The sequence below is a fragment of the Schistocerca gregaria genome, chromosome 10 (assembly GCF_023897955.1).
Source record: "Schistocerca gregaria isolate iqSchGreg1 chromosome 10, iqSchGreg1.2, whole genome shotgun sequence".
NCBI classification, from domain to species: domain Eukaryota; kingdom Metazoa; phylum Arthropoda; class Insecta; order Orthoptera; family Acrididae; genus Schistocerca; species Schistocerca gregaria.
The window spans coordinates 105,647,740-105,662,663 of NC_064929.1; the positions used below are offsets into that span (position 1 = coordinate 105,647,740).

At 48.8% G+C, this 14,924-nt stretch overlaps 1 non-coding gene across 1 annotated transcript; it reads left to right on the plus strand.

Moving 5' to 3' along the window:
- Positions 1-13,713: 13,713 nt before the first annotated feature.
- Trnaa-ggc (transfer RNA alanine (anticodon GGC)) lies at positions 13,714-13,786 on the plus strand. The gene has a single exon. It is a non-coding gene; the product is annotated as a tRNA-Ala (tRNA).
- The last annotated feature ends 1,138 nt before the right edge of the window (positions 13,787-14,924 follow it).

Genomic DNA, 14,924 nt, shown 5'->3' on the forward strand with positions numbered 1-14,924 from the left:
GAGTGCCAAGTTTGGGGAGCGTTTCGTAGTATGCGCAGTGCAATGGAGACGCGGAAACTTGTTGTGGCCCAGTGTTTTGCTGTTGGACGACAAGATTGGTACACAGTAGTAAAAAGCGATGCACTGAGTTGGCATAAATAATGTAGTGCACAATGGTTCTCGAGATGTGTTTGTTACCTCAGGTGCTGTATAATTGTCTACAATGAGTGAAAACGGAGCAATTTGTGACGGCTCTTTCAATTTAAGACGTTAAAAACAGACGGAATTTGCATTTGTAATACCAGAGCATCGAAACTACTTGGAACTTTTGTGTATATGAACGGGTCCGCGCCTTTGTACTCTGCTCCCTTCACCGCTACAAACCAACCAACCATCGTGTCCGTGCGCATCTGAGTCGCAAAGAATGGGGAATAGCGCAGTTTGATCGTGCATGGGGCGTCGCTCGGTTGGTAGAGCGTTCGCTTGGCATGTGAAAGGTCCAGGGTTCAAGCCGCGGCGCCTCCATATTTTGTGGTCAGTGCATGGTAAGTGTTGGTCGCGGCGAACCTAAAGGCACGCAAGATGTTGCAAAGCCAGCGTCACAGACTGATATGATGTATACTGACGTAAGGAGAGCAAGATGTAAGTGTGGGGACCGGCTGTTATCGAGGTGTCATCGAGTGCAGATCTGTCTTAGGTATCGCGGCTTAACCTCATTGAAGTCTAGAGGGTGGACAACACGTTGGTCTTACTCAGAGCGGTGTCCGAATTCTATTTTCGACGTTATACGTGCCACTTTCATTTTGGCAACTACGATTCGATACAGAATGCACGAAACCTGAAAGACACCCTAACGGATACATAGAGAGTAGTGTTTGTCTGCTGAATAATGGGAGTGCAAGGGTCTGTGTCGTCTATATGGCTGTATGTAGCACCATTACTCTTCGGGGGGGCGGGCGTAGCTCAGATGGTAGAGCGCTCGCTTAGTATGCGAGAGGTACTGGGATCAATACCCAGTGCCTCCACAATTTTTAACACACCTACATGCGCACCTTGATATGCAAGTGGAATACTTCACAGCCAGCAGATGTGTCTAGGAAGATACAAGCTTGCGCCGAGTTCACGTAAATCCCACTGCACATTCCTATTCTTTGCGTGCAGTCAGCTGCTACTGGTGTTGCTAGTTGTGACTGCTGATAACAGATGCCGTAGCAATCAATTCATGGACTGAGTTGTATGTTTTGCGATAGTCTGTCTCTGACAAGCAAGCACAGGTGACATAGGTGCGAACACAGGAAGCTTGCAGACCCTCGCTGCCTGCAGACACCGAGCAGCCACACTAGGAGGGCGGCCTAAGCCGTAGGCGAATTGTGCTCATTCGCTTTGGCGCGACGTCGAACTATAAATAATGCTGTCACTAGCGTGAGCGTCGTGGAAAGTCGGAAAAGTCGGCTGCGAGGGTGAGTGCCAAGTTTGGGGAGCGTTTCGTAGTATGCGCAGTGCAATGGAGACGCGGAAACTTGTTGTGGCCCAGTGTTTTGCAGTTGGACGACAAGATTGGTACACAGTAGTAAAGAGCGAGGCACTGAGTTGGCATAAATAATGTAGTGCACAATGGTTCTCGAGTTGTGTTTGTTACCTCAGGTGCTGTATAATTGTCGACAAGGAGTGAAAACGGAGCAATTTGTGACGGCTCTTTCAATTTAAGACGTTAAAAACAGACGGAATTTGCATTTGTAATACCAGAGCATCGAAACTACTTGGAACTTTTGTGTATATGAACGGGTCCGCGCCTTTGTACTCTGCTCCCTTCACCGCTACAAACCAACCAACCATCGTGTCCGTGCGCATCTGAGTCGCAAAGAATGGGGAATAGCGCAGTTTGATCGTGCATGGGGCGTCGCTCGGTTGGTAGAGCGTTCGCTTGGCACGTGAAAGGTCCAGGTTTCAAGCCGCGGCGCCTCCATATTTTGTGGTCAGTGCATGGTAAGTGTTGGTCGCGGCGAACCTAAAGGCACGCAAGATGTTGCAAAGCCAGCGTCACAGACTGATATGATGTATACTGACGTAAGGAGAGCAAGATGTAAGTGTGGGGACCGGCTGTTATCGAGGTGTCATCGAGTGCAGATCTGTCTTAGGTATCGCGGCTTAACCTCATTGAAGTCTAGAGGGTGGACAACACGTTGGTCTTACTCAGAGCGGTGTCCGAATTCTATTTTCGACGTTATACGTGCCACTTTCATTTTGGCAACTACGATTCGATACAGAATGCACGAAACCTGAAAGACACCCTAACGGATACATAGAGAGTAGTGTTTGTATGCTGAATAATGGGAGTGCAAGGGTCTGTGTCGTCTATATGGCTGTATGTAGCACCATTAGTCTTCGGGGGGGCGGGCGTAGCTCAGATGGTAGAGCGCTCGCTTAGTATGCGAGAGGTACTGGGATCAATACCCAGTGCCTCCAGAATTTTTAACACACCTACATGCGCACCTTGATATGCAAGTGGAATACTTCACAGCCAGCAGATGTGTCTAGGAAGATACAAGCTTGCGCCGAGTTCACGTAAAACCCACTGCACATTCCTATTCTTTGCGTGCAGTCAGCTACTACTGGTGTTGCTAGTTGTGACTGCTGATAACAGATGCCGTAGCAATCAATTCATGTACTGAGTTGTATGTTTTGCGATAGTCTGTCTCTGACAAGCAAGCACAGGTGACATAGGTGCGAACACAGGAAGCTTGCTGACACTCGCTGCCTGCAGACACCGAGCAGCAACACTAGGAGGGCGGCCTAAGCCGTAGGCGAATTGTGCTCATTCGCTTTGGCGCGACGTCGAACTATAAATAATGCTGTCACTAGCGTGAGCGTTGCGTGAGCGTCGTAGAAAGTCGGAAAAGTCGGCTGCGAGGGTGAGTGCCAAGTTTGGGGAGCGTTTCGTAGTATGCGCAGTGCAATGGAGACGCGGAAACTTGTTGTGGCCCAGTGTTTTGCTGTTGGACGACAAGATTGGTACACAGTAGTAAAAAGCGATGCACTGAGTTGGCATAAATAATGTAGTGCACAATGGTTCTCGAGATGTGTTTGTTACCTCAGGTGCTGTATAATTGTCTACAATGAGTGAAAACGGAGCAATTTGTGACGGCTCTTTCAATTTAAGACGTTAAAAACAGACGGAATTTGCATTTGTAATACCAGAGCATCGAAACTACTTGGAACTTTTGTATATATGAACGGGTCCGCGCCTTTGTACTCTGCTCCCTTCACCGCTACAAACCAACCAACCATCGTGTCCGTGCGCATCTGAGTCGCAAAGAATGGGGAATAGCGCAGTTTGCTCGTGCATGGGGCGTAGCTCAGTTGGTAGAGCGTTCGCTTGGCATGTGAAAGGTCCAGGGTTCAAGCCGCGGCGCCTCCATTTTTTGTGGTCAGTGCATGGTAAGTGTTGGTCGCGGCGAACCTAAAGGCACGCAAGATGTTGCAAAGCCAGCGTCACAGACTGATATGATGTATACTGACGTAAGGAGAGCAAGATGTAAGTGTGGGGACCGGCTGTTATCGAGGTGTCATCGAGTGCAGATCTGTCTTAGGTATCGCGGCTTAACGTCATTGAAGTCTAGAGGGTGGACAACACGTTGGTCTTACTCAGAGCGGTGTCCGAATTCTATTTTCGACGTTATACGTGCCACTTTCATTTTGGCAACTACGATTCGATACAGAATGCACGAAACCTGAAAGACACCCTAACGGATACATAGAGAGTAGTGTTTGTCTGCTGAATAATTGGAGTGCAAGGGTCTGTGTCGTCTATATGGCTGTATGTAGAACCATTAGTCTTCGTGGGGGCGGGCGTAGCTCAGATGGTAGAGCGCTCGCTTAGTATGCGAGAGGTACTGGGATCAATACCCAGTGCCTCCAGAATTTTTAACACACCTACATGCGCACCTTGATATGCAAGTGGAATACTTCACAGCCAGCAGATGTGTCTAGGAAGATACAAGCTTGCGCCGAGTTCACGTAAATCCCACTGCACATTCCTATTCTTTGCGTGCAGTCAGCTGCTACTGGTGTTGTTAGTTGTGACTGCTGATAACAGATGCCGTAGCAATCAATTCATGGAGTGAGTTGTATGTTTTGCAAAAGTCTGTCTCTGACAAGCAAGCACAGGTGATATAGGTGCGAACACAGGAAGCTTGCAGACCCTCGCTGCTTGCAGACACCGAGCAGCCACACTAGGAGGGCGGCCTAAGCCGTAGGCGAATTGTGCTCATTCGCTTTGGCGCGACGTAGAACTATAAATAATGCTGTCACAAGCGTGAGCGTTGCGTGAGCGTCGTGGAAAGTCGGAAAAGTCGGCTGCGGGGGTGAGTGCCAAGTTTGGGGAGCGTTTCGTATTATGCGCAGTGCAATGGAGACGCAGAAACTTGTTGTGGCCCAGTGTTTTGCAGTTGGACGACAAGATTGGTACACAGTAGTAAAGAGCGATGCACTGAGTTGGCATAAATAATGTAGTGCACAATGGTTCTCGAGATGTGTTTGTTACCTCAGGTGCTGTATAATTGTCGACAAGGAGTGAAAACGGAGCAATTTGTGACGGATCTTTCAATTTAAGACGTTAAAAACAGACGGAATTTGCATTTGTAATACCAGAGCATCGAAACTACTTGGAACTTTTGTGTATATGAACGGGTCCGCGCCTTTGTACTCTGCTCCCTTCACCGCTACAAACCAACCAACCATCGTGTCCGTGCGCATCTGAGTCGCAAAGAATGGGGAATAGCGCAGTTTGCTCGTGCATGGGGCGTAGCTCAGTTGGTAGAGCGTTCGCTTGGCATGTGAAAGGTCCAGGGTTCAAGCCGCGGCGCCTCCATATTTTGTGGTCAGTGCATGGTAAGTGTTGGTCGCGGCGAACCTAAAGGCACGCAAGATGTTGCAAAGCCAGCGTCACAGACTGATATGATGTATACTGACGTAAGGAGAGCAAGATGTAAGTGTGGGGACCGGCTGTTATCGAGGTGTCATCGAGTGCAGATCTGTCTTAGGTATCGCGGCTTAACCTCATTGAAGTCTAGAGGGTGGACAACACGTTGGTCTTACTCAGAGCGGTGTCCGAATTCTATTTTCGACGTTATACGTGCCACTTTCATTTTGGCAACTACGATTCGATACAGAATGCACGAAACCTGAAAGACACCCTAACGGATACATAGAGAGTAGTGTTTGTCTGCTGAATAATTGGAGTGCAAGGGTCTGTGTCGTCTATATGGCTGTATGTAGAACCATTAGTCTTCGTGGGGGCGGGCGTAGCTCAGATGGTAGAGCGCTCGCTTAGTATGCGAGAGGTACTGGGATCAATACCCAGTGCCTCCAGAATTTTTAACACACCTACATGCGCACCTTGATATGCAAGTGGAATACTTCACAGCCAGCAGATGTGTCTAGGAAGATACAAGCTTGCGCCGAGTTCACGTAAATCCCACTGCACATTCCTATTCTTTGCGTGCAGTCAGCTGCTACTGGTGTTGTTAGTTGTGACTGCTGATAACAGATGCCGTAGCAATCAATTCATGGAGTGAGTTGTATGTTTTGCAAAAGTCTGTCTCTGACAAGCAAGCACAGGTGATATAGGTGCGAACACAGGAAGCTTGCAGACCCTCGCTGCTTGTAGACACCGAGCAGCCACACTAGGAGGGCGGCCTAAGCCGTAGGCGAATTGTGCTCATTCGCTTTGGCGCGACGTCGAACTATAAATAATGCTGTCACTAGCGTGAGCGTCGTGGAAAGTCGGAAAAGTCGGCTGCGGGGGTGAGTGCCAAGTTTGGGGAGCGTTTCGTATTATGCGCAGTGCAATGGAGACGCAGAAACTTGTTGTGGCCCAGTGTTTTGCAGTTGGACGACAAGATTGGTACACAGTAGTAAAGAGCGATGCACTGAGTTGGCATAAATAATGTAGTGCACAATGGTTCTCGAGATGTGTTTGTTACCTCAGGTGCTGTATAATTGTCGACAAGGAGTGAAAACGGAGCAATTTGTGACGGCTCTTTCAATTTAAGACGTTAAAAACAGACGGAATTTGCATTTGTAATACCAGAGCATCGAAACTACTTGGAACTTTTGTGTATATGAACGGGTCCGCGCCTTTGTACTCTGCTCCCTTCACCGCTACAAACCAACCAACCATCGTGTCCGTGCGCATCTGAGGCGCAAAGAATGGGGAATAGCGCAGTTTGCTCGTGCATGGGGCGTAGCTCAGTTGGTAGAGCGTTCGCTTGGCATGAGAATGGTCCAGGGTTCAAGCCGCGGCGCCTCCATTTTTTGTGGTCAGTGCATGGTAAGTGTTGGTCGCGGCGAACCTAAAGGCACGCAAGATGTTGCAAAGCCAGCGTCACAGACTGATATGATGTATACTGACGTAAGGAGAGCAAGATCTAAGTGTGGGGACCGGCTGTTATCGAGGTGTCATCGAGTGCAGATCTGCCTTAGGTATCGCGGCTTAACCTCATTGAAGTCTAGAGGGTGGACAACACGTTGGTCTTACTCAGAGCGGTGTCCGAATTCTATTTTCGACGTTATACGTGCCACTTTCATTTTGGCAACTACGATTCGATACAGAATGCACGAAACCTGAAAGACACCCTAACGGATACATAGAGAGTAGTGTTTGTCTGCTGAATAATGGGAGTGCAAGGGTCTGTGTCGTCTATATGGCTGTATGTAGCACCATTACTCTTCGGGGGGGGGCGGGCGTAGCTCAGATGGTAGAGCGCTCGCTTAGTATGCGAGAGGTACTAGGATCAATACCCAGTGCCTCCACAATTTTTAACACACCTACATGCGCACCTTGATATGCAAGTGGAATACTTCACAGCCAGCAGATGTGTCTAGGAAGAGACAAGCTTGCGCCGAGTTCACGTAAATCCCACTGCACATTCCTATTCTTTGCGTGCAGTCAGCTGCTACTGGTGTTGCTATTTGTGACTGCTGATAACAGATGCCGTAGCAATCAATTCATGGACTGAGTTGTATGTTTTGCGATAGTCTGTCTCTGACAAGCAAGCACAGGTGACATAGGTGCGAACACAGGAAGCTTGCAGACACTCGCTGCCTGCAGACACCGAGAAGCCACACTAGGAGGGCGGCCTAAGCCGTAGGCGAATTGTGCTCATTCGCTTTGGCACGACGTCGAACTATAAATAATGCTGTCACTAGCGTGAGCGTCGTGGAAAGTCGGAAAAGTCGGCTGCGAGGGTGAGTGCCAAGTTTGGGGAGCGTTTCGTAGTATGCGCAGTGCAATGGAGACGTGGAAACTTGTTGAGGCCCAGTGTTTTGCAGTTGGACGACAAGATTGGAACACAGTAGTAAAGAGCGAGGCACTGAGTTGGCATAGATAATGTAGTGCACAATGGTTCTCGAGATGTGTTTGTTACCTCAGGTGCTGTATAATTGTCGACAAGGAGTGAAAACGGAGCAATTTGTGACGGCTCTTTCAATTTAAGACGTTAAAAACAGACGGAATTTGCAATTGTAATACCAGAGCATCGAAACTACTTGGAACTTTTGTGTATATGAACGGGTCCGCGCCTTTGTACTCTGCTCCCTTCACCGCTACAAACCAACCAACCATCGTGTCCGTGCGCATCTAAGTCGCAAAGAATGGGGAATAGCGCAGTTTGCTCGTGCATGGGGCGTCGCTCAGTTGGTAGAGCGTTCGCTTGGCATGTGAAAGGTCCAGGGTTCAAGCCGCGGCGCCTCCATATTTTGTGGTCAGTGCAAGGTAAGTGTTGGTCGCGGCGAACCTAAAGGCACGCAAGATGTTGCAAAGCCAGCGTCACAGACTGATATGATGTATACTGACGTAAGGAGAGCAAGATGTAAGTGTGGGGACCGGCTGTTATCGAGGTGTCATCGAGTGCAGATCTGTCTTAGGTATCGCGGCTTAACCTCATTGAAGTCTAGAGGGTGGACAACACGTTGGTCTTACTCAGAGCGGTGTCCGAATTCTATTTTCGACGTTATACGTACCACTTTCATTTTGGCCAACTACGATTCGATACAGAATGCACGAAACCTGAAAGACACCCTAACGGATACATAGAGAGTAGTGTTTGTCTGCTGAATAATGGGAGTGCAAGGGTCTGTGTCGTCTATATGGCTGTATGTAGCACCATTAGTCTTCGGGGGGGGGGCGGGCGTAGCTCAGATGGTAGAGCGCTCGCTTAGTATGCGAGAGGTACTGGGATCAATACCCAGTGCCTCCAGAATTTTTAACACACCTACATGCGCACCTTGATATGCAAGTGGAATACTTCACAGCCAGCATATGTGTCTAGGAAGATACAAGCGAATGATTAGCATCCACAATTGACAAGCGTGCTGTTATTAGTGCGAAGGAAGCACCCTCCTCCCACGCGTACACTTAATTTAGAAACAGTACAAGTGTTCCCGTAAGATTCTCAAGCCTATGTCGGAAAGATCTGCCTTGCGCCGAGTTCACGTAAATCCCACTGCACATTCCTATTCTTTGCGTGCAGTCAGCTGCTACTGGTGTTGCTAGTTGTGACTGCTGATAACAGATGCCGTAGCAATCAATTCATGGAGTGAGTTGTATGTTTTGCGATAGTCTGTCTCTGACAAGCAAGCACAGGTGACATAGGTGCAAACACAGGAAGCTTGCAGACCCTCGCTGCCTGCAGACACCGAGCAGCCACACTAGGAGGGCGGCGTAAGCCGTAGGCGAAATGTACTCATTCGCTTTGGCGCGACGTCGAACTATAAATAATGCTGTCACTAGCGTGAGCGTCGTGGAAAGTCGGAAAAGTCGGCTGCGAGGGTGAGTGCCAAGTTTGGGGAGCGTTTCGTAGTATGCGCAGTGCAAAGGAGACGCGGAAACTTGTTGTGGCCCAGTGTTTTGCAGTTGGACGACAAGATTGGTACACAGTAGTAAAGAGCGAGGCACTGAGTTGGCATAAATAATGTAGTGCACAATGGGGCTCGAGATGTGTTTGTTACCTCAGGTGCTGTATAATTGTCGACAAGGAGTGAAAACGGAGCAATTTGTGACGGCTCTTTCAATTTAAGACGTTAAAAACAGACGGAATTTGCATTTGTAATACCAGAGCATCGAAACTACTTGGAACTTTTGTGTATATGAACGGGTCCGCGCCTTTGTACTCTGCTCGCTTCACCGCTACAAACCAACCAACCATCGTGTCCGTGCGCATCTGAGTCGCAAAGAATGGGGAATAGCGCAGTTTGCTCGTGCGTGGGGCGTCGCTCAGTTGGTAGAGCGTTCGCTTGGCATGTGAAAGGTCCAGGGTTCAAGCCGCGGCGCCTCCATTTTTTGTGGTCAGTGCATGGTAAGTGTTGGTCGCGGCGAACCTAAAGGCACGCAGGATGTTGCAAAGCCAGCGTCACAGACTGATATGATGTATACTGACGTAAGAGAGCAAGATGTAAGTGTGGGGACCGGCTGTTATCGAGGTGTCATCGAGTGCAGATCTGTCTTAGGTATCGCGGCTTAACCTCATTGAAGTCTAGAGGGTGGACAACACGTTGGTCTTACTCAGAGCGGTGTCCGAATTCTATTTTCGACGTTATACGTGCCACTTTCATTTTGGCAACTACGATTCGATACAGAATGCACGAAACCTGAAAGACACCCTAACGGATACATAGAGAGTAGTGTTTGTCTGCTGAATAATGGGAGTGCAAGGGTCTGTGTCGTCTATATGGCTGTATGTAGCACCATTAGTCTTCGGGGGGGCGGGCGTAGCTCAGATGGTAGAGCGCTCGCATAGTATGCGAGAGGTACTGGGATCAATACCCAGTGCCTCCAGAATTTTTAACACACCTACATGCGCACCTTGATATGCAAGTGGAATAATTCACAACCAGCAGATTTGTCTAGGAAGATACAAGCGAATGATTAGCATCCACAATTGACAAGCGTGCTGTTATTAGTGCGCAGGAAGCACCCTCCTCCCACGCCTACACTTAATTTAGAAACAGTACAAGTGTTCCCGTAAGATTCTCAAGTCTATGTCGGAAAGATCTGCCTTGCGCCGAGTTCACGTAAATCCCACTGCACATTCCTATTCTTTGCGTGCAGTCAGCTGCTACTGGTGTTGCTAGTTGTGACTGCTGATAACAGATGCCGTAGCAATCAATTCATGGAGTGAGTTGTATGTTTTGCGATAGTCTGTCTCTGACAAGCAAGCACAGGTGACATAGGTGCGAACACAGGAAGCTTGCAGACCCTCGCTGCCTGCAGACACCGAGCAGCCACACTAGGAGGGCGGCCTAAGCCGTAGGCGAAATGTGCTCATTCGCTTTGGCGCGACGTCAAACTATAAATAATGCTGTCACTAGCGTGAGCGTCGTGGAAAGTCGGAAAAGTCGGCTGCGAGGGTGAGTGCCAAGTTTGGGGAGTGTTTCGTAGTATGCGCAGTGCAATGGAGACGCGAAAACGTGTTGTGGCCCAGTGTTTTGCAGTTGGACGACAAGATTGGTACACAGTAGTAAAGAGCGAGGCACTGAGTTGGCATAAATAATGTAGTGCACAATGGTTCTCGAGATGTGTTTGTTACCTCAGGTGCTGTATAATTGTCGACAAGGAGTGAAAACGGAGCAATTTGTGACGGCTCTTTCAATTTAAGACGTTAAAAACAGACGGAATTTGCATTTGTAATACCAGAGCATCGAAACTACTTGGAACTTTTGTGTATATGAACGGGTCCGCGCCTTTGTACTCTGCTCCCTTCACCGCTACAAACCAACCAACCATCGTGTCCGTGCGCATCTGAGTCGCAATGAATGGGGAATAGCGCAGTTTGCTCGTGCATGGGGCGTCGCTCAGTTGGTAGAGCGTTCGCTTGGCATGTGAAAGGTCCAGGTTTCAAGCCGCGGCGCCTCCATATTTTGTGGTCAGTGCATGGTAAGTGTTGGTCGCGGCGAACCTAAAGGCACGCAAGATGTTGCAAAGCCAGCGTCACAGACTGATATGATGTATACTGACGTAAGGAGAGCAAGATGTAAGTGTGGGGACCGGCTGTTATCGAGGTGTCATCGAGTGCAGATCTATCTTAGGTATCGCGGCTTAACCTCATTGAAGTCTAGAGGGTGGACAACACGTTGGTCTTACTCAGAGCGGTGTCCGAATTCTATTTTCGACGTTATACGTGCCACTTTCATTTTGGCCAACTACGATTCGATACAGAATGCACGAAACCTGAAAGACACCCTAACGGATACATAGAGAGTAGTGTTTGTCTGCTGAATAATGGGAGTGCAAGGGTCTGTGTCGTCTATATGGCTGTATGTAGCACCATTGGACTTCGGGGGGGCGGGCGTAGCTCAGATGGTAGAGCGCTCGCTTAGTATGCGAGAGGTGCTGGGATCAATACCCAGTGCCTCCAGAATTTTTAACACACCTATATGCGCACCTTGATATGCAAGTGGAATACTTCACAGCCAGCAGATGTGTCTAGGAAGATACAAGCTTGCGCCGAGTTCACGTAAATCCCACTGCACATTCCTATTCTTTGCGTGCAGTCAGCTGCTACTGGTGTTGTTAGTTGTGACTGCTGATAACAGATGCCGTAGCAATCAATTCATGGAGTGAGTTGTATGTTTTACGATAGTCTGTCTCTGACAAGCAAGCACAGGTGACATAGGTGCGAACACAGGAAGCTTGCAGACCCTCGCTGCCTGCAGACACCGAGCAGCCACACTAGGAGGGCGGCGTAAGCCGTAGGCGAAATGTACTCATTCGCTTTGGCGCGACGTCGAACTATAAATAATGCTGTCACTAGCGTGAGCGTTGCGTGAGCGTCGTGGAAAGTCGGAAAAGTCGGCTGCGGGGGTGAGTGCCAAGTTTGGGGAGCGTTTCGTATTATGCGCAGTGCAATGGAGACGCAGAAACTTGTTGTGGCCCAGTGTTTTGCAGTTGGACGACAAGATTGGTACACAGTAGTAAAGAGCGATGCACTGAGTTGGCATAAATAATGTAGTGCACAATGGTTCTCGAGATGTGTTTGTTACCTCAGGTGCTGTATAATTGTCGACAAGGAGTGAAAACGGAGCAATTTGTGACGGCTCTTTCAATTTAAGACGTTAAAAACAGACGGAATTTGCATTTGTAATACCAGAGCATCGAAACTACTTGGAACTTTTGTGTATATGAACGGGTCCGCGCCTTTGTACTCTGCTCCCTTCACCGCTACAAACCAACCAACCATCGTGTCCGTGCGCATCTGAGTCGCAAAGAATGGGGAATAGCGCAGTTTGCTCGTGCATGGGGCGTAGCTCAGTTGGTAGAGCGTTCGCTTGGCATGTGAAAGGTCCAGGGTTCAAGCCGCGGCGCCTCCATTTTTTGTGGTCAGTGCATGGTAAGTGTTGGTCGCGGCGAACCTAAAGGCACGCAAGATGTTGCAAAGCCAGCGTCACAGACTGATATGATGTATACTGACGTAAGGAGAGCAAGATGTAAGTGTGGGGACCGGCTGTTATCGAGGTGTCATCGAGTGCAGATCTGTCTTAGGTATCGCGGCTTAACCTCATTGAAGTCTAGAGGGTGGACAACACGTTGGTCTTACTCAGAGCGGTGTCCGAATTCTATTTTCGACGTTATACGTGCCACTTTCATTTTGGCAACTACGATTCGATACAGAATGCACGAAACCTGAAAGACACCCTAACGGATACATAGAGAGTAGTGTTTGTCTGCTGAATAATTGGAGTGCAAGGGTCTGTGTCGTCTATATGGCTGTATGTAGAACCATTAGTCTTCGTGGGGGCGGGCGTAGCTCAGATGGTAGAGCGCTCGCTTAGTATGCGAGAGGTACTGGGATCAATACCCAGTGCCTCCAGAATTTTTAACACACCTACATGCGCACCTTGATATGCAAGTGGAATACTTCACAGCCAGCAGATGTGTCTAGGAAGATACAAGCTTGCGCCGAGTTCACGTAAATCCCACTGCACATTCCTATTCTTTGCGTGCAGTCAGCTGCTACTGGTGTTGTTAGTTGTGACTGCTGATAACAGATGCCGTAGCAATCAATTCATGGAGTGAGTTGTATGTTTTGCAAAAGTCTGTCTCTGACAAGCAAGCACAGGTGATATAGGTGCGAACACAGGAAGCTTGCAGACCCTCGCTGCTTGTAGACACCGAGCAGCCACACTAGGAGGGCGGCCTAAGCCGTAGGCGAATTGTGCTCATTCGCTTTGGCGCGACGTAGAACTATAAATAATGCTGTCACTAGCGTGAGCGTCGTGGAAAGTCGGAAAAGTCGGCTGCGGGGGTGAGTGCCAAGTTTGGGGAGCGTTTCGTATTATGCGCAGTGCAATGGAGACGCAGAAACTTGTTGTGGCCCAGTGTTTTGCAGTTGGACGACAAGATTGGTACACAGTAGTAAAGAGCGATGCACTGAGTTGGCATAAATAATGTAGTGCACAATGGTTCTCGAGATGTGTTTGTTACCTCAGGTGCTGTATAATTGTCGACAAGGAGTGAAAACGGAGCAATTTGTGACGGCTCTTTCAATTTAAGACGTTAAAAACAGACGGAATTTGCATTTGTAATACCAGAGCATCGAAACTACTTGGAACTTTTGTGTATATGAACGGGTCCGCGCCTTTGTACTCTGCTCCCTTCACCGCTACAAACCAACCAACCATCGTGTCCGTGCGCATCTGAGTCGCAAAGAATGGGGAATAGCGCAGTTTGCTCGTGCAGGGGGCGTAGCTCAGTTGGTAGAGCGTTCGCTTGGCATGAGAATGGTCCAGGGTTCAAGCCGCGGCGTCTCCATTTTTTGTGGTCAGTGCATGGTAAGTGTTGGTCGCGGCGAACCTAAAGGCACGCAAGATGTTGCAAAGCCAGCGTCACAGACTGATATGATGTATACTGACGTAAGGAGAGCAAGATCTAAGTGTGGGGACCGGCTGTTATCGAGGTGTCATCGAGTGCAGATCTGTCTTAGGTATCGCGGCTTAACCTCATTGAAGTCTAGAGGGTGGACAACACGTTGGTCTTACTCAGAGCGGTGTCCGAATTCTATTTTCGACGTTATACGTGCCACTTTCATTTTGGCAACTACGATTCGATACAGAATGCACGAAACCAGAAAGACACCCTAACGGATACATAGAGAGTAGTGTTTGTATGCTGAATAATGGGAGTGCAAGGGTCTGTGTCGTCTATATGGCTGTATGTAGCACCATTACTCTTCGGGGGGGCGGGCGTAGCTCAGATGGTAGAGCGCTCGCTTAGTATGCGAGAGGTACTAGGATCAATACCCAGTGCCTCCACAATTTTTAACACACCTACATGCGCACCTTGATATGCAAGTGGAATACTTCACAGCCAGCAGATGTGTCTAGGAAGAGACAAGCTTGCGCCGAGTTCACGTAAATCCCACTGCACATTCCTATTCTTTGCGTGCAGTCAGCTGCTACTGGTGTTGCTAGTTGTGACTGCTGATAACAGATGCCGTAGCAATCAATTCATGGACTGAGTTGTATGTTTTGCGATAGTCTGTCTCTGACAAGCAAGCACAGGTGACATAGGTGCGAACACAGGAAGCTTGCAGACACTCGCTGCCTGCAGACACCGAGCAGCCACACTAGGAGGGCGGCCTAAGCCGTAGGCGAATTGTGCTCATTCGCTTTGGCACGACGTCGAACTATAAATAATGCTGTCACTAGCGTGAGCGTCGTGGAAAGTCGGAAAAGTCGGCTGCGAGGGTGAGTGCCAAGTTTGGGGAGCGTTTCGTAGTATGCGCAGTGCAATGGAGACGTGGAAACTTGTTGAGGCCCAGTGTTTTGCAGTTGGACGACAAGATTGGTACACAGTAGTAAAGAGCGAGGCACTGAGTTGGCATAAATAATGTAGTGCACAATGGTTCTCGAGATGTGTTTGTTACCTCAGGTGCTGTATAATTGTCGAC